Below are 26,113 nucleotides of genomic sequence, written 5' to 3'. Positions count from 1 at the left end.
TTTATAAATGTGCATTATAAATCTTTCATCTTCCTCCATGTGTTTGTCCTTTGCTATCAGGAAATCACAGTATCTCATCCAGCAAAGCCATCTCTTTTGCATATACTAAGACTGCAAGTCTAAATCAGGCATGTTCTAGATCCAGTTCCCAGGATTTATGTCCTTATCTGTATTTCCTCCTATACGTCCAAACTTCCTTAAGAGATATTATGGCTGCAGATGTTTATTATTAAAACACAAACTACCTTTAACATGAACTTCTCTGTCTACTTGCTTTGTGAGATCATGTTTGCTTTATGAGTCCTATATCTTAGGAGGAAACCAAAAAGAAGTAAGGAAGAGAACCAATAAAATTCTTTGTCTTGGTCTCAGATGGGAAAGAGTTGATGTTTTTTTTTCATAGTGTCTGGTATGATGCTGTCTTCTGGTTTTAGGAGAAAAACAATGTTGATAACACACCAATGTTTTAGTTATGGCTGAGCAGTGCTGTACAGAGCCAAGGACATTCCAGTTTCTCAGTTTCTTGTACTGTCCTGCAAATGAAGGTGACTGAGGGGGCACAAAGAGTTGGGATGGGACAGAAGCAGGACAGCTGACCTAAACTGGCCAAAGGGATACTCCATTCCATATAACATCTTGCAGAAACCTTGAAAAATGGTAGGAACTTGGCCAAGAGAGAAGCCACTGCTCAGGGACAGGCTGGGCATTGGTGAGTGGTGAGCAATTGCTCTGTGCATCACTTGTTTTGTGTATGTATATATATATACAATTACCATTATCCTTTTTTTTTTTTTCTCTTTATTTTTCTGACTTAGTTTTTTATCTCAACCTACGAGTTCTACGTTTCTTTTTTTTCTGATTCTCTCCACCATCCCACTGAGAGGGGTCAGTGAGCGAACGACTGTGTCATACTGAGCAACCTGCCAGATTACAATTTTAATTCAGATCATGCATATTTGTTATTCTAGAAAACCATTACATACACAAGTGAAACGCTGTAGCAGACTTATATTTAACAGAATTTATAGTTCCACTAAAGAGTTGTGTTGCAAAAGTTTCAGAATTATGCCTACTGTTTCACATATAACTAGTAAGGTCAAATAGAAATGGTCAATCATATTTGAATGGTAAAATGTATAATTGCTTTGTAGACATGTTTAGATACTAGGGAAGGTTGTATTGAGATGAATATAGTTTTAATGTTGCACTTCCCTTTCAATCAAGATATGGCTTCAAACTGATACCCATGATGCACTAATGCAAGTGCTCTCATTCTCATTTGTGTTTCTTGAATTCATAGAGATCCTGGTGTGAGAAGTTTTCTCAACATATCCTGGCAAGGTTAAGAGGCTGGCAAATGAATGCATCTTTTTGTACCACATTTGATATAAAAAAAAAAATAAAAAGGACATCACCTCTCACTGCACTCTCTTGTTTCACCTAAGTGTTTTTTGTTTGGAGCTATTATGAGAACACAGCTCCTTCTCAGTCCTTCCAAATGAGAACCACATGTTGGTAAATTGGGATATCTTAGAGAACAGCAATGCAGTTTCTTGTTACATGATTTTGGCTGTTTGATTAACAGCTATCTCAAGGGAAGCAATGAAAAGCTCAGAATGACAACTATTCTATTACAAATATTATCACCTTGGGAAAGAGATTGCAGGAGGACAGAATGAACAAGAGCAGAATTACTGAGGCTTATTTAAAAGGACTCCTTTCATCACAAGCAACTAAACTAATTAAGCCAACATAAACTGTGACAGTAATTAATATTCTCAAGTAGACAGATCACCAAGCTAGAGGTGAGACTTAGATTTGTTTTGAAAACAGAAAAGGGATAGAATGACTAAGATAAATGTCTTTTATTCCCATCTGAGCTGCAGTGGGACATGGGGCTTCTTATTTCTACCTTCTCAAATTTGAGTTTGCACATGTATTGGCAAAACTCCATCCCTCAATATCTTCTCCTCTTCCCTTGCCTCCCTCCCCCTCCAAATAATGAAAATATGTCAAGCATTAGTAGTATGTACAGACTTCAAGAACCATTAAATACTGTGGTTGAGGTTGGTATGCAACCTGCTACTTTGACATTCTCAAATGCTGGCTTTATTATAAATTGCTGAACAGGAGATTTGTGGGAGTTCCAGAAAGTGAACCCCATTCCTCTGAGTCCTTGATTAGAGCTTTACAATTTAAATTAATAATAAGATAAATTTTATGATTACCCACTAAGTTCTCCTCTGTCCTGGTGCCTGAGCAGTGCGTAAAAACAGATTTCTGAAAAGTAATATGTGTGTTCTCATGTGAAAACATATCATGTGCACTTATGCACAGGACATGGTTTGGTCGCATGGCCAAGACACAAGGTAATAAGTTAATTCTGAGCGTACTGAGATTGCAAATTGCAATGCTCTTTGATTTGAGTATATATATTTTTTTCACATGGGTCTCCTACTCTTCTTTTTATCCATTAAAAGAAATCTGGAAACAGCATTTCTATGTAGTAAAAATATGCTGAATCCCAGTTGAATAAACCTCAACTGCTTGAACTACCAAGCAGTTGGTAGCAGTGGTATGTTAAGAACTACAGTCTACTATCCAGAGTCTTGAACAACATATCTTGGAGGTTATGTTGAGCAAGAGAAGAATACGGAGAAAAACGTAATAATGTTGCCTATTTCAGCCTATTGAAGGAAGGTCTTTCTAGCTCATTCTGTCTGGTTTTACTTTAGCGGCTTTACTTTGTGCAAATGGGATTCATTTTTATTAAATTAAAATTAAAACAAACTTTACTACTAATAATAATTTAACTACTCAGGAGCTAAAATGATTGGCATAACAAGCTTTATTACCTCCTGTGAGGAACCCATTGGAGCCATCATAGGAAGGCAGAATAAAAATTACAAGAGATAGCACACAAATGTTAACAGATGGTAGATCCTGTCTGAAGACTTGCTTTATGCAGGAGAAGGTTTCATTGGGACAGTAATGATGAAAACAAATGAAACATCAAAATTATACAGAAAGATGACATAAAAATCAAGCTTTACTATGTTTCTGGCCCAGAGTGAACATCAAATCTTTAAATAAAGCTTTCCTTTTTTTTTTTTCTTTTTTTTTTCTTTTTCTTTTCTTTTCTTTTTTTTTTTTTTTTGACTCTTTCTGCCTATACTGTAATGCCTTTGTATCTGAAAGGCCCCAGCAAAGATTTGAGGGACTCTGGATGCTTTCTCAGCAAAGACAGAGACTGTACTTTCAAATCTCCATGGGAAACAGAGGAGTATGAATGGCATACTTAGAAATCCTCATACCAAAAAAGAGCATGTTTGGAAGCAACTCCGCTCTCCTTTACATGATGTGAAGGTCATGACCAAGACAAATGGACTCTGAGCCTTTCTTTAAACAGTATCTACTACAGTCAGGATTGCCTGTCTGTTTCTTGGCTTCTTCAAACTGTTCTAGAAGTAAACTTCAGTCAACCCTGTTTGCAAATAGAGCTGCAAGGTAAATGCTTTGTTTTAATTGGCAGTGTTGTCCTGTAGACAGAAAAGACAATGTGAATGGGATTGGAAGAAGCAACAGACCCACCGCAGAGGACCTTAAAGTCCTTTTGGCAATCACTGCACTGGCTGCTGCTTTTGCTGGCATTCCAGATTCCCCCCATTTTTTATTTTTTTGGAAAGGATCCTTTGCAAATACAAAATAGTCTATGAATAGAGACACCCACAGATATTTACTGAGGCTGATAAACAATGGAAAACTCAGCGAACAGTCTCAGCTCGTTCTTATGCAGATGAAAAGTTGTTCATGTTTGCCAGGTCTAGAGAGCCTCAGGCCATCACCATTAAAGTTAACAAAGGCATCATCGGAATAAAAGAGACTTGAAAACAGAACTCCCGACCTTCCTTGTCACCACATCAAAACGCACCTTTTAAAGTAACAATATGGCTTTTACACCACGCTACTTAAGCATGTATGGACATCAGGGTGGTCATTTATTCGACTGGTCTAACAGTCAAGTATGAACCCTTTGGTGAAGCTATTTCCAAAACGTCCTTTGGCCTCTTACCTGTGAAGAACAGAGAGGTAGTATTACCTCTGTTTCTGATATGCATACAGTTTGTATGAAAGCAGGAGTTTGAATATTTACATCTTTGAAAAGACTTTTCAGAACTGGAGCTGGCATAGAAAGGAGTTTGAATAGAATGCTTATAAAATTACCTCGCAAGGAGACATGTAAACACTTCAGTGTGCTTAGATAATCAAACAGAAGACAGAGAAGCAATTTAATTAGGATGGAGTGTCTTTCTGGGAAAAATTCCCAGTAACTCATCACTCTTGAATCTGTCAGAGTACTAAAGCCTTCAGTGGGCACTGGGGGCTCCCTGTGGATCTGTCAGGGCAAGGGCCTGTAGCCAGTTCCCATCCACCTAAACCACCAAGAGCAGAGCAACCTAAGGCACCTATGTCCTTGGGGGTGAGGACTGGCCATGGCAGAGCTGTGGATGTGGATCAGCAGGTGGGCTCAGCTGAGTGGGGCCCATGTCTGGGCAGGGCTGTAGGGAGCTGGAGTATCAGTGTTCAAATGAATCTTGTCTGACTCTTCCAGAAGGTAAGAATTTGCTGCTGAAAACATTTAAGCTCAGTCAGACAATGTGGCCTTTTGGTATTTTATGGACTCCTCATCTGTGAATTTACTGTCTTGCTGCACTTTACACTTGGTTTCTATTCAGGTTAAATCAGGCCTTCCCTTCATTGGAAACAAAATAAAAATATTATGAAATATGCTATCTTTCTACTAAGTCTAAGTTGTCAGTTACCTCCATTCAATTAAATTTGAGTAAATTTTTGTGCATCTTTTGGCTCATGTTTGTTGTTAGACTAAACTTTGGATGTGTTCAGATATGGTCTTGACCAGCGTATCAGGTCATAATACCTTTAAAACGTTAAAAAAAATAAGATTAGTTTTCAAGTAAGGACTAGAAAAGTCTAACCAAGAAAATCAAGCAGCAGCAATTACCAGCTGCCCACGGGATATGTGGTGGAAGTTCAGACAGTAACAGAGGCTGGGGACATTAATGGAGGAGTCTCCTCTTGATCACTGTATAGCAAGACAACCTCACCCAGAACACAACAGTTGAAAACACTTTCTATGAACAAAGCACACTCCTGTACAATACACTGCGTGGACTTGCAATATGAAATGACACAGTTTGTATGCCAGGATGCATTTTCCCCCAAAGATAGAGAAGTTATAGGCACATAGCAAAGCAGTGTGTAAAGACAGGCATTTCTGGGAGCTGGTGAACACAGACTGCAGTACTGTAGCAAAGGCACTGGTGCTTGCCGGAGGCTATTCAACTGACTGCTGTGTTAACAGACTGCCAACTGGTTAATGGAACCGGGAGCTGGAGGATTTGAAAGCTTTTTGGCCAGTTGTCCTGCAGCAATCAGTAAAGCTGTAATTGTCACTGCTTTTTGCACAGTAGATGATAGGCATGTTAATACAACTTTTCCACTGCCTGTTAACATCTATTTTAAAAAGCCACAGACGCTTCAGAATTTTTAGGGGGTATGGAGTATAGAGATTTGCTTTATCATTTGACAGATTGCAGTATGAGAGAGAAATCCTGGTAAATGGTAAAGGTACAAATCGAAGATGTTTACGACAGGGAAGCAAGGCGAAAGCAGACTGTAAAAACCTGAAAATAAGAATGCTTAAAATGCAATCACAAAATGGTATAAAAAGCCACACATACTTGTTCTGCTGTGCTGGTACATATGGACCCTGAGGGAGAAAGCAGGTTTTGAAAACTAGACATTTAGCCTAGTTTTAGTAATTCATATGGTGCCAGGGCAGCGTATGAGACCTAGACAGTTTAAATACCACAGTGGCAACATGGCTTTCCCATGACCCAGGATCTCTGTTCCGCTGCAAAGGTCAGAATTTCATGCTGCTGCCCTGGGCGTTACTAGGTTGAACTGAAAAGGAGGCATGGAGGGATACCTTCAACTGTTCTGCCTGGCAGAAGGCAGGCTACAAATTGCAACACAGGAAAACTTGGAGGCAACAGGACTACAGCTCTTCAGGCTTGTGCTTGAGAGACCTGTAAAGTCAGTATTTTGAAGCCCACTTTAAACAATTAAGTGATGAAAAAGGCTTCTAAAGGGTTTTCTGCCAATTTCAAGATTTCAACAGTATTTAGTGAGTCAGCTTAACTGTTTGTTATGAATAATCAGACAGTCATTTCTTACTTACAGCTCATTTTAATGAAACTAGCTTGATTGCAACTTGCCTTCCTGGTTGAAAGAATTAGGTGTATTTACTGTCTGTGAAAGAAGAAAAAACTTAAGGGAGACACTGTAATGACATTTGTGTGCATTTAAAAAATAATACATAAATAAATAATAAAGCAATGTTGTTACAGAGAAAAGCATGTTCTTGCCTTCCACCAAGGAACAGAAATGAGACATTTCAACTGTGGCAGGAAAGGTTCAAGCTTGGCTTCACAAAAACTTCTCCAATAGAAAGTTGCAGGACAGGCAAGTGCCTGCAGTCTTAAAGGGCAGACTGTATGTGTTGTAGACAAGAATCAGAGTTGATTCTCACCTGAGCAAGGAGATGGAACAAACCTCGTGGTCTCTTGTAGCCTCTTTCCATTCTATTGTTGTTGCGGGGGGCTTAGTTTTTGTTGTTGTTTTAAATCTTTCCGACTGTTAGAGTTTAACTTCTGGAAGCTACTGTCAATTTTTTTTTGTGAACAAGCTTATCTAACTTATCTCCAGCCCCACCCCCAGTCTCCAGCTTCTTCACCGTACTGTGTATTTGTGAATGGTCCAATACCAGAACAGGCATTCATGACTGTCCCCAGAACGAAATTTAATTGTCATCATGACAGAACTTTTGAAGGATTTATATAAACTCAGAGATTGTTTTTATGTCAACAATTCTTTCCTATCGCTGTGCTGCCATGAGAATGCTAATGTAGATGCAGCAACAACTGGGCTGGAGCTTCAATATCTTTGTTAATGGCATTTCCTCTCAGACATTGAGGTGATGTCAAACACAGTGAACCTAACATTCATTTATCATGAGACAATTGATAGGTCATAAGATATACCTCTTTCTCTTCCTCTTAGATTTTCCTTTCCTGGCTTCGTCTGGTAGTTTTCCAATACAATATATTCCAATCTCTTACTACAATTTGATTCTTATGTTGCATTTCCCCAAGCAGTTTTGATGCCAATGCAAAAGATGGTAGTGGTCTTTTTAACTGTTATTTTTTATGACTAAGAATGCAAGAGAAGTCTTGGGACAACAAGGCTGATTGAGTATACCTTTGTTCCAAAACCTAACCTCACCATGTTTCTCCCTCATGTATAGCTTAGAGCTATAGTTTTAAATACAGGCTCTGCATTACACAGCAGAACTGTGTAGTGAATTCTACATATTTTTGTCAAAGAAAATCTATTCCCTTATATGAAAAATAAAGTGAATCAACAGAAGGACAGGAATAAAATGTCAGTGAAAATATCATCTGAAGGGGAAGGACAGGGGTTGTCCTTCTTCTTCTTTCCTCTCTCATTTCTACGGTGGTTTGTATCATCCCCTGCAAAGACATCAATAACAGGAAACTGTGGATAGAAGTGATATGAACATGGATTCCAGAGTTTCATTCTGTGGAGACAAACATTTACAGCCTACTGTTAGACTGTGAGGACTATTGACCACACTAAATGTTCTTCCTTCTCTCCTGCATTTGTAGTTATCAAGTCTTTGACACGAAGTGACCTACGGCCCATGGTCTGTGTCTAACTTGATTTATCCCTGGGCTCAGAGCCACCTTTGTTCTGTTTCAGGGTAGCATTGAAACAGAAATGCTGAGATAAGCAGAGCAAAAAAGACTTTTCTCCTTCCCCAAACCTGTGTGTAACAATAAGAAAAAATGATAGTACTCTCAGGATATTTGGCTAGACTGTTACTAAGAGATTTTATAGTACAGGGTACCTGGTCCTAATGAAAAACTTTCCCTGTTGCAATTTAAAACCATTTCATAAAGTTAAGTACATTTTTATTAAATTGGAAGACTAAGAAATGAAGAAATCCAAAGTTGAAGAATAAGACAATGAAAGTAGCACAAGTGACTCAGGAGCCATGAGGTGAAAAGACCATGCATTTACCAGCACAGCAGCAACCATCCTTACGTACAGCTTAGAACCACTTTAATTATGTTGGTGCAGACAACAGTCTAAAGCTGCCCCCTGTTAGGGATATGCTTCTCTGAGATATGATTGCCATGATTTTATCAAAGTTAGTAAGGAAGCCGTTCATGTTCAGTATTAAGGATGGAGAAATGCAAGTTTTCATCTCAGTAACAATTCCATGAAGCCACAGCTATTCAAAAATAGCACATTTTTTCATTATTTTGATACTTTTATAGACAATTAACTGCTAACAAGCAAATAAAGAATGATGCTTGCCATATGTCTGTGAGCCTTCAGCAATAAACTATTTGTCCCCATTTACATCTCTTGCACATTACAAAGTGAGGTTTTTAAGAGCTTATTGGCCCTGAGGAATGTGACCAGAACCCACCACTTCAACAGCATACTAATGATGGTGGAATAAAGATGCTTTTATTTCAGAATAGCATTTCTAATGGAAATGATTCCAGAATATGTTATTACACAACATTTATTTGAATGACTTTCCTCATGCAGACAAACTCTGGACTGATTTTGTTAAATAAGTTAATTCAGACTTTATCTAGGCCTCACAAATTATATATTTACATTTACTTATATTTATAGTATTTATATTTATTAACTCACAGGCTTCTTTTCTCAAAATATTATGTTGTCTCCAAAGGACAGGACTGAAGAAATTAGACAGCTAGGCCTGAAGATTTTACTTTTCTTATTTTTTGTCTTGAATTTACTTTAACAGGTTAGCTTTTTGGAGTTGAATCATCGCTTAGCCACTTCTGAAAATACTTTTTAACTTAAGTATAACCGAAAAAATTCTTCAGCAGAAATATATCCACTCTTTATTATGCTTGGTAATCAATTGTGCTTTTGACTGGCTGATTCAGTGATCCTGTGGGATGATTCTCTTTTCAAAATATGTTTTTTGTCTTCCCTTCCTTAGTGACTATATTAGCTCCAGAGGTGTGCTCAGGGGAAAAAACAATTCAGCTTTTCCAAACCTCCAACTTGCTCTGTGTTTTGGGCAAGTGGCCATGTAGACTTTTATTTTATTAGACCCTGTTTATCTATTATTAACTGTTAGCTATAGACAAGCACAGCACTGTGGTTTGGGTCTGTTGCTTTGTTGTTGTTTTTTTAATATAAACAGCCTTTTGAACATCATGCTTCGCCTTCAGTGGGCTGGGGGTACAGAACAAAATTATACAAAACAAAAAATCAAAACAAAGAAACCACACCAATGAGCAAATAAATAATGAAACGCATGACATTTTCTGTATGGAACTAGCTGCAGACAAGTTCATTAATTAAATCATCCAACATGAAATGTAATGGACAGTAAAAATTAGGCTAGTGGTAGTTTCTCACATTATTCATCTTCTTTTATTTAAAGTATTTAATCATTCTCAGGCTTTCATTCTCTGAGACTAGTGATTTTGAGAATAATATATTCCAAATGACTTGTAGTTAACTTTGGAACACAAGCCTAGAGCAGCCTATAAGCCAGACTTCCCTCCTAAATCTGACTCCAAGAAAAACACAGAATTCTGCAGGACCTTGATTTACCAGGGCAAAAACACAGACATTTTACAGGGGCCAGAATGTCAAGCAGCTTTATGGAGCAAAGTTTTATGTCAAATTAAGTGTTTACTCTTCCTTGGGCATTGCCATAGTTCTTGTCACTAGCAGCTGAACACCAGTGGCAGTGACAGCCTGTACTGGAGGACTGCTTAGAATGGGATAGGCATGCAAGATTTCCACACCACTCACCAGCCAAAACATGAAGGAAAGAGTCTGCTTGTATAGTTAAAAGAAGGGGAAAATCTAAACCAACCTGGATAAAAAGTGAACAAAAAAATAACAATAATCTGAGTGAACTGAGCATTGACTCAGGAAAACTGTGCTTACCAAATGTCATGTGAAGGCTGTGGGAAGCTGGGATTTGGTAGGGAGATAATTCAGGTTAAAAACTGGAGGTTTTCCATCCCTCCTCTCTAATAAGTTTGCCCCAAACTGATCGTAGCTGTTGTGGTTTGGAGGCATTTAGTACATGCAAGGGCACAGTTTTAAGAGGAAACAGTGTTATTTGCAGATCTGAGAGAAGAAAGAATCTTGAACAGTTTCATGAAAAAAAAAAACCAAACAAACAACAGATGATGAGATTTCCAGTTCAGTTGTAAGAAGAACTAGTTTAGGGAGAAAAGAGTTATACCCTTCAGAAAAGCTTCAGATAAGGATACAATTCTTCTGACTAAGTTTAAATACCAAACTTTGTATTGTCCCCTTTAGGGAAGTTTCAAGCACTGTTTTTCTCTTCACTTTTCTGTGTTTGCATGGAGAAAGCCAGAAATTCTGAAGCCATTTCTGGAAGTCAAGGGTCCCTGGGGACAGATGCAGGTTGCTGGCCTTCACCGGCTCTGGATGGTGACTGAGGAATATATTTTCCTCTTAAGCTTTTCTACGCTTAGACAAAATTCCCTCAATAATTTTTCACCTCTTTTCATCCTCTGTTTGACCTATAAAGCGAGGCTTCACATCACAAAGGAAGAAATGAATACAGTGTGGACAGGTCAGCATTGCCTTGCCCAGACCCATAGTCTGTGCAGGGAGAGGCTTAAATACACCCTCCAGTACATACCGGATCTTGCAGGCCTAAGCATGCTGCTCAGGTTAGCGTGCCAATAAAGATGCTTGGCAAACTGCAACCTGTCTCTGAGAAGAGAGCTCATTATAAGAGTTCCTCTTAATTTCTTTGCCTTTTTTCCTTACTTCCAGACCAGCTACTCAGAGTTCTCTGAGACTGATGCCCAGATACCTGTGGACAGAATTCTGTAGTGCCTGGCTGGATATGAGCCTAGTGGGCTCATAGGAATTTTACCCTTTTGCAATGGATCCAACTTCTGAGAAGGCATGGGCTTTGAGCACGGTCAACCCTCTTTTACATGTCCCACATAAGAACTACCTCCAGCCTATCAAGCAGGTGTTGAACCTGACCACAGCTTTATTCTGTATCTGCGTACTCCCTGCAGTTGAAGAAACCCATGTTCTTTAGGGAGCCAGTTCAGTTCTATAACAGTGTGTGGAATGAGAAGTTAATGAATGAATGCTAAACCACCTCCAAATTTTAGCAATTTTACCTTCAAATTATTCATCCAAATAATTTACAGAATGGCAGCTTGTCAGTTCTTCTATTTGTACTCATATTCCTTTTAAGCCTTTAGAGCCTTTATTTTACTCTCTCTGTTTCTGTTTTCTTACTGGTTTTTACATGTTGTTGTCATTGTTACATTGGCTCAAAGGTAATTTTTCCTGGCAACATATCCTTTTATGTGGGGACTTCCACTTGTGTTGTCTTATGAAAAGATTTTCCATTCAGACTGGCAATTTTGAATGCTTTCAAATCCTTTTTTTCCCTTTCATCAAGCAAAGGCAATTCTGTTGTGACTAATTTTCCTGATTAGTGTTCTGACAAAACAGTAATACACATATTTTGTATGAATATATGAGTTTGTATATATATATGAAGCATGCACATATGTGTATGTTAATTATATACATATATATGTATTGCTGCTTCCAGTCCATCACTTCTCAGTTGTGCTGACAGCAGTGTCAGCCCTGGGCCTTGTTTTGGTCAACAAATAGAAAAGAACATCTGTTTATGTTTCCTAAAACAGACCTGATCATTTTTCTTGTCCTTTTTCAAGCAACTCTGGGGACAGGTTGATTGTAGCAGTAATCTCCAGATGGTTGCATGAGGTATGGGAAGGACTGGAGGAGAACTGTTTTGAGTCGAGTGACTGCTTTGAGTAGACATGAGTTGACCCATGTATCTAATACAGATGCAGCCAGATGTGGAAAAATGTCCGTCATCAAAAAAATTGTACCTGAAATATTGAGCAGAGAAGGGGTGTGGGATGGCACTTCAAAAATACAAGACAAAAATGATTCTACTTTCATGAGAAGGGAGTCAGAACTATTGCTTCCAAGTCCTACAAGAGATTGTAATTCAAGCACTTTAACAAGAGTTTAGATTTTCACTGGAGTCTGAGCCATCAAGCTCCCATTGAAAATCCTAACCAAGTCTGAATGGATATTTTTAGCCAGACTGATCATTCAGACATTGCACTGTCAACTGGAAGAAATCCTAATAACATTGGTGTGGGGTGGGAGAGGGGAACATGGTTTTCAGAAGTCACTATTTAGTAACGTTGACAAAACAAGCCATTTCCTCCCTACACACTTGTAACAACATAATTCCAATAAATGATTCATACTCCTCTTCTCTGTACTCAGTCATGGGTGGCTTTTTTACATATAAATAATAGAAAAGTATTAATGGGCACAGCTTCTAAATTCCTGTAGATCTTGTCCTCCTAACTTTCTGAATCACTTCAGAAATAGTTGAATGCTACTGTAAGCAGAGACGGAAGTGCTTGTGACTCCTTGTATAAGAGCTTTTGCACATATGGACAGAATCAGGAACTGAGAATAACAGAGGCATAACTCAGGTGTGTCTCCACTTCACTGTCTGTTTTGACCACAAATGTTTTCTTCCTCAGGCAGCTTTTCAAAAACGGTCAGGTAAAATACATTCATAACTACTAACAGCAAAGCTGCTCCTGAAGATAGAAGTGAGTCTGTACAAGATATGAGGAATGAAAATAATTCAGGTATACTGGATTTTTGGTGGATTTGAGGGCAGAAGCTATGACTCCAGTCCTACATGTATCTTCAAATCTCCCTCATTTCATTGAAGAAGAATACCTCAGACTCAAATTGCCTGGGATTCATTCCAATCTGGACTACTGTCTTTACAGTTTGTACTGTTTCATCTCTGTGTGCATTGGTTTCGCAGCTTGTAAAAGAGGATAAATGTATATGTCTCCCCTTATAAAGCAACTCAGGATGCACCAGTGGAAAGTATCCTTTAAGAACGAGGCATTATTACTGAATTCCATTCATGTGAGTGTAATTGCAGGACTGGCATTACAGATTTTTTGTAGGTTATTTAAATAACCATAAAAACCTGAACTCATACTGATTGCTCCTGCCCTTATCTGCAAATAGATTCTGACTCTACTTGCAAGGATAGTATTGCCTATGTGGGATTGGACTCACTTTCAGTAAGGCCACATACAGCCCACAAAATAACAGATTATCAGGCATTTGTATGCTGACTGGCCTTCTCGTGATATGTTATTAGAGGTTGGTGCTCAAGGGAGGGGTGCAGTGTGCAAACAACATTAAACCAGCATTTCTGATATTTTCCTGTATGTTCACCACAGAGCCAACGCATTTCATAACAGTTCATACAACTTTTATGTATGCCTTATAGCATATAATCATATATTTTGATTACAGTAAAGTTATGGCTGTCAACCTTCGAAACCAATGAGTTCCTTGTACTTATTGCTTGCAAATAAAAACTTATGAATATGAATGCTAAAAGGTCAGAAGCTGAGAAACAGTGGACATATGTCACTGCTTAAATGGTTCAGTCTGGATTTAGGAAAACTGGAAACTACTCCACCAACATTCACATCTGACATCATGGACCAAGATAATAAAATAGGAAGCATTACTTTTGAAGCAGCCCTTGTGTAATTCCATGATTCTCTTTAGCCTGGGCCTGGCACAGCTCTTCCTTACCAGCTACAGTAAACCTGAATTTGTTCTCTAATTACTCCAGTAGCTTCAGGGAGGTCGTGTGAGCAGGCAAGTGAGGTGAAACAATCATTGAGTAGCAGGAGGCCTTCTACTGAACGTTCTGTATTCAGATGAAATCTATTCAATCCAGAAAAATGATTTCATACAAAAGTAAACTTTTTTCATTAGAGGATTATTAATAATCTATTTTAAAGGATTTACAGCTGTACAAATAACCACTTCGGACTGTAAGATATTCCCTGGAACAGGAACTCCAAAATGGGACTTGTTAACAGCAAAGCACATCCTAACATCCAGAACACAATTGCCCATAGTTACTCTGACCTACACAAAACATCTTAGTGTTGTATACAAGTGGAATAGCTTCAGTAACACAGGAGAAAGGCACTCTGTTAGCGTAGACAGGCCTTGGTTCAAAAATATCCCTGTTCTTGAACATAAAGTAAAGAAAGATGAAGCCAGATATCCTTATCTGGGGCTATATAAGGGAGTAAGGGAGAGTATAAATACTCTGTGAGCAGTCCTTCAGTGTTCTTGCAGCTTGTATCTTTGGCTTTCACTAGGTGTGCTCAGAAGTAATTTTTTCCAGAGGGGAGATTAGTTTGCCTCTGATTTCCCCTGATTAATAAAAAAAAAAAAAAAAAAAAAAAACCAAACCAAACCAAAAAACCTACAAAAACAAATCCCAACATAAAGAAAAAATAATAAAATCATGAGTTACATCTATCTTGCAGTTATCATCATTCTGTCATTTAGGGTTGATGGCATCTTACTTCCCAGCAAGTGTAATCAATTTCTACTCTTAAGAGGGAGCACACTGTGTAGATCAAACAGGTATAGTTAAGGATATGCACAAGCTCTAAACGTCAGTCGTTTGTGCTGTGAAACTTAGAACCCTTCCTTGAGAACAGCTAGGCACAGACAGGAGTTAGCATGGGCTAGAAACAAACAACAATAAGCAGATTGGATGTGGTCAGCCTATTTTTGGAATTACAGGAGTGGCTAGTCTATCACTCTTGGTTTCAGGGTGAGAGAATGGGCCACCGCTGCATTTTAGAATAATAATATACACGTGGCCACAAAGGTTTTGCGTGCAAAGAGGACGATCTTTAAATTTCTGACCATCTAGATGTGTCAGAACATATCAAGCCAGGCTGTACCAAATCAGACTGTGCTTTGGTCAAAAAGACACTACACTGGAGCTGTATTGTTCCATCTAATTCTGTAAGGATAAAGCCGTGTCAAGAAGTTGGGGCCAGAAGACAAAAAGAAGTGTATGAAAGCTAGAACCACGGCTGTGGATTTCAACACATCTTAGGAAGGGCTGGGCTCAAGAAAAACTTTCCTGATTCTGTCCTAGCAATTCATTTCCTTGTATACGGTTCTTGATAGCTTTCAACAACTAAGTGCTGCATGGTACAAGAATGATCCAGGAATTAAAATAACCAACTGGGACAAATAAGTATTGCTCTGGAGGAAGAAGTCCCAAACTTCTCCCTGTCTTGAGGAAGCAAATTTTCCAGCATGAAAACAGTCATATTCCCCTGGCATGTGAGAATCTATAAGTTTGCACTGTAATGCAAAACGCCACTGCTTTAACTCACAACATGAAATAACCTTTCAGTAGTCGTGTTGTATATCTTCAGGCTGAAAAGGATATATCTCCTTGGAACTACAAAATTAAGCTGGAAATCTCAAGAGAAAAATGCTGTTTTGTAAGGTTATTAATCTTTCCTGTTTCCACTCTGTCCAAAAATACCACAATTTCAGTTTTGGTCACGGCATTTCAGCACTTCTTTCCCAGCCAAAATTTGAAAGCACTCAAATGCAAGGAAAGGATAATAATCAGGGATGATCTCAACCTTCAAAATCAGATCACTGAAGACATCAGTATTGTGTTAGCTTTGAATACACAGGGTAAAAGTTCATAAAAGTAATCAAATCTAGGGATTTTCTTGGGCATCTGTTTGATATTGCCAGCTCTGAAAACCTCTGAAGTTTGGTTCAGGTTTTGTGAGAAATCTGAAGGAATTCTGTTCTATTTCAAAAGAAATGTATATCCTCTCTTCTCCATTACCCACTAAGATATTCATACTGACCCTGTTCCTCCCATGCCCATTTGCTTTCACTATTATGTCAGGTTTTTTGTTTGTTTGTTTGTTTTGTTTTGTTTTGTTTTGCTTTTGGGGAAATAAAATACTGGGAAGTGTAATTATTTTTTTAAAAAAATCTTTTTGGTTTGCATAGAAAGGCTGGATTTTTATCTGGAAGATAAAAAGGAAACATTTTGATAGCTAGTATTTACATTTATTGTATAAAATATTGGGTTGGATGATTCATTTTCTCTTCAGTTGCTAGACTTAGCATGTAGTGATTTAAAACCTTGCAACTTTAAACTTTCTAATTCAGGTTTCTTCTCAGACCTTCAGTTAGCTACTTTTTATTGTGGGATTAGGGGCCTAACAGCTTTCAGGAATGCACTTTACAATACCATGCTGACAAATTTGTTCTAGCCAACTAGCCCTTTGGTCAAGTACAAAAGGTCTTTTTGTAAAGTCTGTTCATTTTTTGCTTTAGTTTACAAGAAATCTTTCAGAAATATGAATGATGAATAGCATACAGCTAAAGGCTAATGTTTTCTTTATTCATAAGGCAAACATTTCTCTTGTTGTAGTTTAGTAGTGAGGATAGTAGAAACATGAATACTTTAAGACAAGAGAAAACTAGGATAGGAATAGTAATGTACAATCTAAAGTGAACAAGCCAATCTGCAGTGCAATTTAAGCTAAGCAAACTGCAGAAATTCAAATGTTCTGTGGCTTGGATGGCAATAGGCGAAATCTGCCACCTGTCTTCTCTATCTCTTTGTCCTGCCCAGCAGAGTGAGAAAGAGCTGTTTGATCCTCCTCTGTTTCCTCAGAATAAACTAATAGTTCTTTCAAATGTATACACTTATATATACACACATATATATATCTCAAAAGTGAATGATCTTGAAGGGGTGAGGATGTGTTATAAGCTCATTGTACTGGTGAGTGATCTGCTGTCTGACACATTTGTCTGTTTTGGAGTCTGATGGACTCCAGGCTTGTTGGGAGACTTTTTGACCAGGTTAGGGTAGTGAGTTAGCTCTGGGACACAGGTTCCTGGAGTACCAGAGCGCTCTTGTTTCCCTCTTACCAGTTAGATTTGTTAAGCTAGCAGTTACCTAGACTGAGCTTAAGCTCTCATTGATACTTTTTTTTACCCTGATCACTGCTGGTGAACAAAACACAGTCATAGAATTGAGTTTTATGAAGCTTTAAGGCAGAAGCATTAATATAATAAGCAGAATGGAAGTTCCAAAATGTTAAAATGAATAAACAGTACTAAAGGGTGCCCCAAGCAAGATCTGCAACTAATATATCCACAAGTTATGATGTGGAGGTATGAATCCAGGCCCCAAAAGCTCCTTGGTCAAGTTAACATCATCACTGTGGACATACTCATTACACATGGAATTTAGTTACTAGGCCACAAGTTCATGTGCCTCACATGTGCAAGTGAAGGGAATTCCATAGATATGTGTTAATCTACTTTTTCCTAGTTTTCTAGCATTTAATTTGTGAATTAACCTGTGAACCTACTAGCAATATATATATTTTAATCTAATACACTGTATATCATATGTCCTATGATAGACATGTATTAAAAATGCATTATTTCCCCAGCAACAAATGTTTAATGTGACCTCTCATCTTCTAAAACAGTCAGGGATCTTTTGGGAATAGCCAAACACAGAATACCAGAAAATGAATATTAGCTCCTAAAGTGGGTGAAAATGTTTTGACAAATCATGGAAGTTCTGAGAACTTAGCAAAAACACTTTGTTGTTGTTGTTTAGTTTTCAGAACTGCAGAATTGTCATAGTTCTGTTGATTAAATTCAGTTCCTCTTTAAATGAATAAAAGTTTTTGTGCTGGTTTTGTGTTCTTATTTCTTTATATTTTTATTCATTGTTGTAGCATATGAAAGAATAAAACCTGGAAAACTAGGATTTTCTAAATAGTTTTTGGCAAGACTAGGTAGAAAATAGTTGAGTAACAACAAAGAATTCTGTTTAGGTTTGTCTTTTGGTAACCTAAAGAGCTACTCATTACTGTAAGAAATTAAGACTTTGTATAGAAATTATTTAGAATTAGAGAAGAAGAACTTCTCCAGTGGGTAACTCCCGATTAGTGAAAGATTTTGCATGAAATCTCTTTGACTTTTCTAGAGCTTTTGTGCTGATGGTTTTCAGTTCTTTTTAAATAGACGAACTATTAAGTATCTATCTTCAGTAGGCTTTGCCTGACTTAAGATACGTATTTGGCAGTCTGTTATCGTCTCTTCTATGAGCATATTACTAGAGGCATCTCCCAAGAGAAACACTACAGCTATGAGATGCTGTTCAAACAGCAAATGACATACTGTCATCTTGTCAGTCAACTCAATGCTGTATTTTCCTTTCATCTACTTTGCAGCTGTCTTTGAAAATAAAACCTAATACCTGTTTCATGATTTCCAGGAATGGATTAGCTCTTCTGTGAAAATGCATCATTGATTTTTTGGATTAATCAGACAATGATCTCTCCTGTTCCCAGAGATATACATAGCCAACTCCAGCAGCCTTTGGGAGTTCTAAAAGAACCAGTTATTCATGTATTGGTTTTAAAGCCCTCTGTAGATGAGAGAAGTATCTTTTGGGTGTACCAAGTCTTATCCAAAAGCTGATGAGTTGGAAACTGTAAAAATTGACAACTGATACAATTCTAAACTATCAAAAGGGAAAAGTCTAAATGAAAAACAAAAGACCCATGCAAGATGTAAGGTTTCATAAATCCTCTCTCATAAGGAGAGCCTTGAAGTAGAATTCAAAAGAGAAAACACGGTATATGAACATGGTTTTGTTTCAGTACTGATAGGTTAAAAAAGTGCATTCTAGTTCATGTTCTGAATTATGAAAATATATGATGCTCATATAATTAGGATAGATACTGAAAATTTTCAGAAATTGCAAATGCTAATGTCTGCAAAAGGCTAGAAAAATCTGAAAACTCATTTTTATTTCTGAAGAATGCAGTTCTTGATTTGACTTCTTGTGCATTGAAACAAATGGGCTGCACTACGTGTTTTCAGCCGAGATGTTGTTATCCATTCATTTCTGGAAGAACTAACAGGTTGAGCACAAACACCATCACTGTTTATCTCTATACTACTTTTTAATTTTTTTTTTATTTCACAAATAGGCCTGGAGTTAATTTCTGAGCAGCCTCATGAATCAACTCCACATCAATTGCTCACACTGTGGGATTGTGCAAGAAGTGTATTAGTGACATTTCATGTTCATGATGTCCAAATTTTGTATTGAGTCAACTTGTATCTTGTCTAGTTTTCTCCCTTCTTTACAGACACAAGAGAAACATAGGAAAAAAATAGTTTATGTAAAAAGTAAATATCAGAAAGTGATTAAGAATCTGTAACAGAGCTCATTGAAAGAATGAAGAGGCAGTGTGGAGAAAAAATGTCTTTTTTTTTATTTTATTTTCTAAAGAATAAGATTTTTACAGAACAACCACTGTATGAAAGTTTTATTTTCTTGTTTTGCTTTTTAAAATTTTGCTCAATTTGAGTGTTTTCATAATTACCTCTCTGCAGTAATAGACAGAGATTCTCTTCTTGTGATACAAAGCATGTTCACCCATACTTTAATCAACTTCATAAGGACCAGAGTCGGTCTGTTTTGGGAGCTGTACTAAATACAGGAATTTCTTTAAAAGATATAGAAACCTCCTTACTTCTGGCTCCATACTGGACATTAGTATTGCCAGTATTTTAGAGAAGTTCAGCAGTATTGTATGAATTCTTGCATTTTTATGAGTCAAAATGTTACTATCATTAAAATACGAAATATTTTCTGAAAACATCATTTCTTGTAAAGCCATATTAATTGACATCTATGATATCACCTTTTCTTAGTGTGTGTTAAAAAATACTGCATCAACTGTGCAGTTGGCAGCACCAGAACCAAAGTTTTGAAGATCAGGATAATAAGTGGTTCAGGCTATTTATCTTTTATGAACATTGGCATGAATATTGGCATTTTTCTATTCTACTTAAGCTTCCCTCCTCTTTTCAAACTTTTCTGGAAAACAATATTAGCAGTTTAAACACAGACTTGTTGAAGTCTTGGATGCAAGTTAACTTTTATTCATCAGTTGAAATGTCAAGTTTTAGTAGTTTTTGCTTAGTGGAAATTATTCCATCAGACTGAAAGCTAACAGATTAGCCAAAATCAAAGCAGTCATGCTTGATTTCTTTCTATACAGTAACAGAGAAGAGAATGCACAGACGCTGTTTTACATCTTCAATTTGTGAAGTTTTTGACCATAGCAAGAGGATCTTAGAGATATCTTGTTTTGAATTTAAGCTGTGTGCAAAATGAGATGGACAACATTCCAGACAGTAGCAATGGTCCATGGTAAGTGGCAGGGTATATCCAATCTCACTCTGCTCTGGATCTTGGAGTGCTTAATATTTTCATGACTTGCTGACCTCTAGGAGAGATGAAAGAACATTCTGTTTATACTTATAGCTGAGGTAGGAAGAGAAATCAAAATGATGGTAACAAACTGAAGAAATGGTCTGAAAAAAAAAATTGGATTTAATAAAAAGACAGGATAAAATCTGGTAGTAGCAAGTGTAAGAAAAAACCAGCCACACAGTTAAAGGATGGAAAAAAACAAAAGCAGAAACAAACAAACAAAAAACTCACAAAAACAAACAACAACAACAAAAACCAGCAGGGTGGTAGCCAATTTTTAGAAGTTCATCTGGAGTTTTGGGTGAATCATACATTGAACACAAGTCAGCAATGTTCTGACGTTGTGGAAAAGGCTAGCTTCACAGTGGGATGTATAAACAAGACAAGGCATCTGAAATAATCCTTCTGTTCCACTTAACACTGGTAAAGCCTCAGATGGAGTTCAGTCTTGAGGAGTGCACTTAAAGAAAGACGTGAAGATACTGGAGCTAATCCAAAGAAGAGTGACGAAAATGATCAGAGGTCTAGAAAACATGACCTATGATGACAGAGTGAAATAACTGGATTTGTCTTTTCTAAAGAAAAGACTGATGTGGGCATAAAAACAGCGTTCATATGCATTAAAAGGTTTTGCAAGCATGGAAGGAATAAACTGTTCCCAATGGTGATGGTGAACTGGACAATAAGCAGTTATGAAGCAAGAAATACAAAATATTGGAAAAGGTTAGATGGGAAACAACTTTATAAGGACAAGAACTGTAGAACACCAGAACAGATTGGCGAAGGAGACTGTAGAGTTTTCAAAGTTGGATGTCTGTAAAAGCAGATTAGACAAACAGCTGTCATGAAAGACAAATATACTTTGGGGTCAGGAAATGGACTAGATAACCTCTTAAAATAACATCAGGATGTTTTTTTATTGCTCTTCTACTTTATTACATCTATTACTTACTTTCCTGTGATATCCATAAAATGTGAATAAAGCCTCTGTTTTTCCTCTATGTACAGACAATGAAAAAATGTTGAAATTCACATTTTAGTTTTCTGTTCAAGCTTTATCTGATAGAATATTTCCTGAACACATCTATCCTTTTCATGCTACAATTAACAGTTCTACCACTGACAAATAAAAAATGTTTAATACTGCAAGGACTCTATCTGTTCATTACAATTTTTAGTTTTCCTAATCAATTTTAAGTCTGTTTTATATTCATTTCTGCCAATTTACCTAATTTTCCATTTTTTATGTATGTTTTAAATTGTTGTTTTAGTTTTTCACAATCAGTCAGCCTGTTTTCTAATCAATATGACTTTCCTTCTGGATTATGAAACTTTTGCTTCTTGACAAACAAGTGAAAATATTCTCAAAAAGTTGCAGTTAAGCTTCATAACTTTATACTTGAAGTTATTTGTAGAAATGTGTTCAAAATTTCTTTGATTTTTATTTTATTTTATTTATTTATTTATTTATTTTTGAATTTGATAGTATTTAAGCCCCATATAACTCCATTTTGGATTCTGCTCCCCTTGTGTCTATGTGGAACTTGGTGCTTGCGCTGCACACTATTTTAGTGTTCTGTGAGAATAATAATAGCATCATAGAATGGCTTGGGTTGGAAGGGACTTAAAAGCCCACCCAGCTCCACCCTCCTGCCATGGTCAGGACTGCCACCCTCCAGATCAGGCTGCCCACAGCCCCATCCAGCCTGGCCCGGCATGCCTCCAGGGATGGGGCATCCACAGCTTCTCTGGGCAGCCTGTGCCAGTGCCTCGCCATCCTCTGAGTGAAAAATTTCCTCCTAGTATGTAATGTAAATCTCCACTCCTTTAGTTTACAGTTCTTGTCCTATCACTATCTGTCTATGTAAAAAGTCAGTCCCCCTTCTGTTTATATACTCCCTTTAAGTACGCAAACCAAAGATGTTCTTCCCCTTTCTAATATAACCCTTTCTTCCTACATGGTACAGAGAGATTTGGCATCACTGGGAAAGACTAACTCTTTGGGCAAAATTGGCCACAAATTATTGAAGGAAACAAGATTCACTGGAAAGTAGAGAACCAGAATCTGAGAACTTTCTGTGAAGATGTCAATAATCAATGTGTGGCAAGACTCACCAAAATGACCCTCAGTTTACGCTGTACGTTGCCAAAGACAGGAAACAAACAAATAAAGGTGCAAAGTGTAGAGAAAACTACCTGAAGGCGCTGGCATTGATGCTTGAAGAAATAGTCTGTAGCTTTCAATTCATATGAGTAATGTAATGTGTGGACTAGATGTTAAATCCAAATTGGAAAGCCTATGATAGTATTGAGAACAGCTCAATACATACTAAGTGCTGGAATGAGTATATTTGCAGACTTTCCCCTGGAAACTTTGCCTCAGTACAGTCTGTACCTACAGGTGTTGTCAATTCGTTAATGCTTACCGTAATGTAGAGTCTTCAAGATTTTCTAAGGCCAGCCATGAAAGCAATCACAGTACTACAGTTATTGCCAGGGTAGACATACAATACAAGAAGAACAAAGCTTGGGTATTTTTCTTCTGGTATTCAAAGGCTCAGAAGCATGCTTGTAGGTGCACTGAGCTGTTAATTAGTTCTTTTTATGCCCTTTGGCCAGCTTCTGTAGCTATGCAATACTTGGGCTAATCCTCAGAACTCATGCATGACTCAGTCTGAGATGGGGTGCTCAGTAGCCAGAAAGGCTGTGGTGGTCTGTGAGCCTGGGGGAACTCATCTCCCTGGCAAAAGACACTGAACAAGCAAAATAAAAGCTGTCCAAATTATGACCTTGCTGTTTTTCATTGCAGAGGCTTATAGCTGTAGCGATTTTCTCTACCTAGGCAATCACCATCTTGTCTTGACCTCTTCTGCCACTTTCTAGGTTTCCTGTTATGGGATCCACATATGAAAAGATAGAGGCATGGGTTGAATGTCCTTGCTGTACACAGAAAAATATTCCCAGCCAGAGAATACAAACAACAGCATCACAAATTTAGAGCATGGAAGAGGTAAAAGATGAGATGTGTTTCTGTCTCATTATCATAAATCTTTCAAGTAAATAACCCATCTTACCTTCTCTTTCTAGGGTTGGGTTTTTTTTTATTTTTTATTTTTTGTAGCCTTATGACATCTTTGCTTCATGCAATGTGAGTTTCCAGAACTTCAGTAGATATGTCATGGTAATTGTCATGGTAATCCTCTTGCCACCATCTTAAATACTCCAGCTCTTGAAAAATCATTAACACAATATACACAGAGAACTATTATGCAGATATTCACACTTAAAATTTCAACTTAGAAAAAACGGAGTTGCTGAACAGAAGAAAATGAAGTGTTACATTTTTGGCCATAGCACAGACTGCATAATTGCTTCATTGAGTTTTGCAAAAATAAGGAATTCATTTTTGTAAATATTCTCAAAAAATGTTTTCTATTCTCATTCTAGGCCACCTGACCCAAATTTTGCTTTGCCATTCTGCTTGTGGCAGAAGAACAAAGGTTGTTAAATACTTAATTACCCGGATGGTACACATGGCTGATGGATTGACTTGGATCAACGCAGTTGTAATTATTTCACCACAGTGTGGCTGACTAAGATGGATACTTGGACTTCACTCAATGGTTTTCAACATTCCACCAGAAATAAACAGAGCACAGACTATTCTCAATATGTTTATGCATCACTAACTTATATTAGTTTTGGAAACTGTGAAATTTATGCCAATTGTTTGTAAAACAGAGTACAGTTTTGATTTTTTTTTTCTTGTCCCGCAGCCCAGAATCAATATGTGTACAATTTCCATCCTCCTTACATTACGTACTATTCCTAAGAGCTGAGGCCAAGAAATAAATTGACCTAATTCTTTTTCTCCATCAAAATTGTGGGTTATCCTGTCCCTTCTACATGGATTTTGCAGAAAAAAATTAAGACATAAATCCAGGTCTCAGTTTCTTTGGACAAATATACACAGAATCAAAAGTTTGGCTAAGAGCAAAGCAGGTGAAGACACTGACACAAAATTTGAATTCATATGCTAATATATTTCTACAAAACCTAGAAATAGGTGGGCACATGTAAGCTCCAGCTCCAGTGCAATGCCTGACTACAGGTTGGCTCATAGGAACAGTGCTATACTAATGACAATAAATGTCTCCCAATCAGGAATCAGTCATGTAGAACCAGCTCACGGGTCCAGCAAATGACAGAGCTATTGTATGTGAGCATTTCTAAATCCTTGTCTGCATTTAGTTCTCTTTTAGAAGTACCCTCTAGAAGCAATGGTAGGGATACTGGAAAAGACATGAAAACATTGATCTTTGTCCCTCCTTCCCTCCATGTCTTCCAACCTTTGGTCTGAAAAGGATGATGAAAGTCCTGTTACGTTGTGGATACCGATGTCTTCACTGTGGCAACCAGCAGGACAGATGTTACAGTGCTGTTTGATGGCAGCACAATTAAAGAAAATATTTGACATGGATGTGACCACAGAACTACAGCAAGCTGTGAAGTACAGGCTAGAGTTCATTAAAAAGTCTTTACATTTTTCAGCCTTGTGGTAATTTTTTTTTTTTTTTAATGAAGCACATACAGATTAAAGATTAATGAAATTGAAGCTATTTTTCTAAAAATGCTTTTTGTGTATTAGTTTAAGTAAGGAAAAACATTAATTTCCTGAAACATGTCAATGAATTCCTGACATAGGAAGCCCAGTCATCTCTGCTTTGAAGACTGTTTTCTTAATTGATTCATTTTATGTAATCTGAATGAGGCCTAACATAACTCTCACATCTACAGGCCACTCCAAACAAGGCTATTGTTCAATGTCACATGAATAAATAATTTCCATATAGTGGTTTTCTATTTACTTGCCATGTTGCAAAAGACATGTTGTTTATGTGTATCGGGTTAGTTTGGAATCTGTTCTAAGCTAGCAATATCATGTGCTCCATATGTTTGTATGATTTTTTTTGTTGTTTGGGATTTTTTATCATCAGGATTAATTCAAGAAGGAGTTGGTGTGCAAGAAACAGGAAAACACCATCTCAGTTGGTTTATACCCTAGCTCCCAGTCTTCAGTGGTCTAGTCAACTAGTCTAAACAGGCTTGAAGGCACAAGGGAGAAGAGCTATCTGATTTTGCCAGTAACATGCCTTCTCTGACATACAAAATATAGGCTGTGGGATGAAGAAGCCAAACTGAATAAGAGGGAAAGGCAAGGAAAGAAGGACTGACTTAGAAAAAGAGGGGAGGTAGATCTGTACAGTCTTGGTTTTTATTAAAATTAATAATTATATAATATAAAGATATTTAATATTACAATTATTAATTAAAATTTCTTCACTTGTTCCCCTCATGACAGTTGTACTTAAGAACTTAAGTTACTTATGAAGCGTCCCCTCTAGCACAAATAATGTGATTCAAATGGTCAAAATTCTCAAAACTGAAGTAAGACAGTGATAAGTAAATTAAATAAGAACAGCTGATACCACTTAATACAGTTACTTATTCACCATAAGTCACTATGAGGAGATATAGGGATATAGGGATTTGTCATGAGAAAAATATGTAGAGGCAATAAAAATATTCTTGGGACAAATCAAGAACTATGGAAAGCATGGATGCTCATGCAGCATTGGTGCTGCAAAGTCAACATGCATAAACGACAAAGTA

General features: G+C 37.3%; 1 long non-coding RNA gene across 1 annotated transcript in view; it reads left to right on the top strand.

The window, feature by feature from the left end:
* LOC107053042 overlaps nt 1–25,303 on the top strand; it is a 41,549-nt gene extending 16,246 nt beyond the window's left edge. Inside the window, exons 2-3 of the long non-coding RNA XR_001465960.4 lie at nt 23,324–23,450; nt 23,888–25,303. This is a non-coding gene — a long non-coding RNA (uncharacterized LOC107053042). The remainder of the gene's footprint in view (nt 1–23,323; nt 23,451–23,887) is intronic.
* The last annotated feature ends 810 nt before the right edge of the window (nt 25,304–26,113 follow it).

Source organism: Gallus gallus, chromosome 3 (genome assembly GCF_016699485.2).
Source record: "Gallus gallus isolate bGalGal1 chromosome 3, bGalGal1.mat.broiler.GRCg7b, whole genome shotgun sequence".
In the NCBI taxonomy this organism is placed as follows: domain Eukaryota; kingdom Metazoa; phylum Chordata; class Aves; order Galliformes; family Phasianidae; genus Gallus; species Gallus gallus.
This window is presented reverse-complemented; position numbering and strand designations above follow the sequence as displayed.